The sequence below is a fragment of the Durio zibethinus genome, unplaced genomic scaffold (genome assembly GCF_047325235.1).
Source record: "Durio zibethinus cultivar Kanyao isolate XHJ-2024 unplaced genomic scaffold, ASM4732523v1 HiC_scaffold_3, whole genome shotgun sequence".
Lineage (NCBI taxonomy): Eukaryota > Viridiplantae > Streptophyta > Magnoliopsida > Malvales > Malvaceae > Durio > Durio zibethinus.
The window spans coordinates 9,366,470-9,371,469 of NW_028323044.1; positions in this window are offsets into that span (position 1 = coordinate 9,366,470).

The window sequence follows — 5,000 nt, forward strand, 5'->3', positions numbered from 1 at the left end:
GGGCGCCTGCCGGTCACCGGAGCAACCAGTCGCCGGACAAAAATCGCCGGAAGGCATGCACGCCCTGTATTTCGTTCGAGGGACGTTGGCCGGGGTGCACGCAATGGGAGGCCCATCGCGCACACCTACTCCCCCCGTGGGGGGGGGGAGAGGGGGTGCCGGACCACCACCCCCTAAAGAGCATTAGAGATTTTACAGATATGCTACCAGTAGACGTTAAAATGTCTGAAACGGGGACACTTTTTCCAAACAAGCAAATCCCACACCGAGGGTGCGCAGGTGCCGATGGTGGTCGAGGCATGTGCCCGCAACAAGGGCCAACGTGAGCCGATGGTGGTCGAGGCAACCGCCCGCACCAGCTCGAGGCATGTGCCCACACCAAGGCCCGGCATGTATCGATGGTGTTCGACGTAGGGGCCATCTTCTGCTGATGGTGGTCGAGGCAAGAGCCCGCACCAAGGGCCAGCGTGTGCCCATGGTGCTCGAGGCAACCGTCCGCACCAGGGCCCAGCGTGTGCCGATGGTGGTCGAGGCAACCGCCCGCACCAAGGGCCGGCTTGTGCCGATGGTGTTCGAGGCAACCGCCCGCACCAGGGCCCAGCGTGTGCCGATGGTGGTCGAGGCAACCGCCAGCACCAGGGCCCAGCGTGTGCCGATGGTGGTCGAGGCAACCGCCCGCACCAAGGCCGAGCGTGTGCCGATGGTGGTCGAGGCAAGCGCCCGCACCAGGGCCCAACGTGTGCCGATGGTGGTCGAGGCAAGCGCCCTCACCAAGGTCGAGCGTGTGCCGATGGTGGTCGAGGCAACCGCCCGCACCAGGGCCCAGCGTGTGCCGATGGTGGTCGAGGCAAGCGCCCGCACCAGGGCCGAGCGTGTGCCGATGGTGGTCGAGGCAAGCGCCCGCACCAGGGCCCAGCGTGTGCCGATGGTGGTCGAGGCAAGCGCCCTCACCAAGGCCGAGCGTGTGCCGATGGTGGTCGAGGCAACCGGCCGCACCAAGGGCCGGCGTGTGCCGATGGTGTTCGAGGCAACCGCCCGCACCAGGGCCCAGCGTGTGCCGATGGTGGTCGAGCCAGGAGCCCGCACCAAGGGCCGACTTGTGCCGATGGTGTTCGGGGCAACCGCCCGCACCAGGGCCCTGCGTGTGCCGATGGTGCTGGGGGCAACCGCCCGCACCAGGGCCCAGCGTGTGCCGATGGTGCTGGGGGCAAGCGCCCGCACCAGGGCCCAGCGTGTGCCGATGGTGGTCGAGGCAAGCGCCCGCACCAGTGCCCAGCGTGTGCCGATGGTGGTCGAGGCAAGCGCCCGCACCAGGGCCCAGCGTGTGCCGATGGTGCTGGGGGCAAGCGCCCGCCCCAGGGCCCAGCGTGTGTCGATGGTTATCGGGGCAACCGGCCGCACCAGGGCCCAGGGTCTGCCGATGGTGCTCGAGGCAACCGCCCGCACCAAGGCTCAGCATGTGCCGATTGTGATCGAGGCAACAACCCACACCAGGGCCCAGCTTGTGCCGATGGCGGTCGAGGCAAGTGCCCGTACCGAAGGGCAGCCTATGCCGATGATGGTCGATGCATGTGCCATCACCATGCGTCATCATGTGCCATTGATGGTCGAGGCCTTGGCCGAAGTTCGATTTTGAGCCACGGTGCCCATGCTTGGCTCCAGCATGTGCTGGTGCCGCATTTTTTTCACTCGGGACAGCATCGCCGGAGCATCGCCGGAGTACCGCCGGAGAACCTGACCGGCGGCATTGGGGTTCCGGCGATTGGGAGGGGGGCCGGGGGGGTGTGCGCACATGATGTGCGATGGGTGCTGGTACTTGGCCTTGTGTTGGCCCCCTATCCCTCATCAAACCTCTGAGAATTCACACCCCCTTAAAGAGCATTTGAGATTTTACAGGTTTGCTACCAGTAGCCGTTAAAGTGTCTGAAATGGGGACACTTTTTTCAAACGGTCACAAAATCTTCTCTACTTCGAGTTTTTAGCTGAATTTTTTTGTGCATGCCAACAAAAATATAAGGATCATGCCTACAAAATTTGGGGCCAAAAATCCTTATAAAAAAATTTTAAAAAATCCCGAACCGCAAAAAGTTTCAAAAATCATGAAAAATAGAAAACGAGTCATCTTCCAACGAAACTTCACGTGAAGGCTTAGGGGACCATTGTATGAATTTACAAGCCATAAAAATGGCATTGGCACGGCAGAAATTTGAAGATGTGCCTAAACCCACCAGGGCCCAGCGTGTGCCGATGGTGCTCGAGGCAACCGCCCGCACCAGGGCCCAGCGTGTGCCGATGGTGCTCGAGGCAAGCGCCCGCACCAGGGCCCAGCGTGTGCCGACGGTGGTCGAGGCAACCGCCCGCACCAGGGCCGATAGTGTGCCGATGGTGCTCGAGGCAACCTGTCGCACCAGGGCCCAGCGTGTGCCGATGGTGATCGAGGCAACCTGCCGCACCAGGGCCCAGCGTGTGCCGATGCTGGTCGAGGCAAGCGCCCGCACCAGCGCCCAGCGTGTGCCGATGGTGCTCGAGGCAACCGACCGCACCAGGGCCCAGCGTGTGCCGATGGTGCTCGAGGCAACCTGCCGCACCAGGGCCCAGCGTGTGCCGATGGCGCTCGAGGCAAGCTCCCGCACCAGGGCCCAGCGTGTGCCGATGGTGCTCGAGGCAACCTGCCGCACCAGGGCCCAGCGTGTGCCGATGGTGCTCGAGGCAACCTGCCGCACCAGGGCCCAGCGTGTGCGGATGGTGCTCGAGGCAAGCGCCCGCACCAGGGCCCAGCGTGTGCCGATGGTGGTCGAGGCAACCGCCCGCACCAGGGCCCAGCGTGTGCCGATGGTGGTCGAGGCAACCTGCCGCACCAGGGCCCAGCGTGTGCCGATGGTGCTCGAGGCAACCTGCCGCACCAGGGCCCAGCGTGTGCCGATGGTGCTCGAGGCAACCGACCGCACCAGGGCCCAGCGTGTGCCGATGGTGGTCGAGGCAACCGCCCGCACCAGGGCCCAGCGTGTGCCGATGGTGGTCGAGGCTGCCGATGATGGTCGAGGCAACCTGCCGCACCAGGGCCCAGCGTGTGCCGATGGTGCTCGAGGCAACCGACCGCACCAGGGCCCAGCGTGTGCCGATGGTGCTCGAGGCAAGCGCCCGCACCAGGGCCCAGCGTGTGCCGATGGTGGTCGAGGCAACCTGCCGCACCAGGGCCCAGCGTGTGCCGATGGTGGTCGAGGCAAGCGCCCGCACCAGGGCCCAGCGTGTGCCGATGGTGGTCGAGGCAAGCGCCCGCACCAGGGCCCAGCGTGTGCCGATGGTGGTCGAGGCAACCTGCCGCACCAGGGCCCAGCGTGTGCCGATGGTGCTCGAGGCAACCGACCGCACCAGGGCCCAGCGTGTGCCGATGGTGCTCGAGGCAACCTGCCGCACCAGGGCCCAGCGTGTGCCGATGGCGCTCGAGGCAAGCTCCCGCACCAGGGCCCAGCGTGTGCCGATGGTGCTCGAGGCAACCTGCCGCACCAGGGCCCAGCGTGTGCCGATGGTGCTCGAGGCAAGCGCCCGCACCAGGGCCCAGCGTGTGCCGACGGTGGTCGAGGCAACCGCCCGCACCAGGGCCGATAGTGTACCGATGGTGCTCGAGGCAACCTGTCGCACCAGGGCCCAGCGTGTGCCGATGGTGATCGAGGCAACCTGCCGCACCAGGGCCCAGCGTGTGCCGATGCTGGTCGAGGCAAGCGCCCGCACCAGCGCCCAGCGTGTGCCGATGGTGCTCGAGGCAACCGACCGCACCAGGGCCCAGCGTGTGCCGATGGGGCTCGAGGCAACCTGCCGCACCAGGGCCCAGCGTGTGCCGATGGCGCTCGAGGCAAGCTCCCGCACCAGGGCCCAGCGTGTGCCGATGGTGCTCGAGGCAACCTGCCGCACCAGGGCCCAGCGTGTGCCGATGGTGCTCGAGGCAACCTGCCGCACCAGGGCCCAGCGTGTGCGGATGGTGCTCGAGGCAAGCGCCCGCACCAGGGCCCAGCGTGTGCCGATGGTGGTCGAGGCAACCGCCCGCACCAGGGCCCAGCGTGTGCCGATGGTGGTCGAGGCAACCTGCCGCACCAGGGCCCAGCGTGTGCCGATGGTGCTCGAGGCAACCTGCCGCACCAGGGCCCAGCGTGTGCCGATGGTGCTCGAGGCAACCGACCGCACCAGGGCCCAGCGTGTGCCGATGGTGGTCGAGGCAACCGCCCGCACCAGGGCCCAGCGTGTGCCGATGGTGGTCGAGGCTGCCGATGATGGTCGAGGCAACCTGCCGCACCAGGGCCCAGCGTGTGCCGATGGTGCTCGAGGCAACCGACCGCACCAGGGCCCAGCGTGTGCCGATGGTGCTCGAGGCAAGCGCCCGCACCAGGGCCCAGCGTGTGCCGATGGTGGTCGAGGCAACCTGCCGCACCAGGGCCCAGCGTGTGCCGATGGTGGTCGAGGCAAGCGCCCGCACCAGGGCCCAGCGTGTGCCGATGGTGGTCGAGGCAAGCGCCCGCACCAGGGCCCAGCGTGTGCCGATGGTGGTCGAGGCAACCTGCCGCACCAGGGCCCAGCGTGTGCCGATGGTGCTCGAGGCAACCGACCGCACCAGGGCGGAGCGTGTGCCGATGGTGGTCGAGGCAAGCGCCCGCACCAGGGCCCAGCGTGTGCCGATGGTGGTCGAGGCAACCTGCCGCACCAGGGCCCAGCGTGTGCCGATGGTGCTCGAGGCAACCGACCGCACCAGGGCGGAGCGTGTGCCGATGGTGGTCGAGGCAAGCGCCCGCACCAGGGCCCAGCGTGTGCCGATGGTGGTCGAGGCTGCCGATGGTGGTCGAGGCAACCTGCCGCACCAGGGCCGAGCGTGTGCCGATGGTGCTCGAGGCAACCGGCCGCACCAGGGCCCAGCGTGTGCCGATGGTGGTCGAGGCAAGCTGCCGCACCAGGGCCCAGCGTGTGCCGATGGTGTTCGAGGCAACCGACCGCACCAGGGCCCAGCGTGT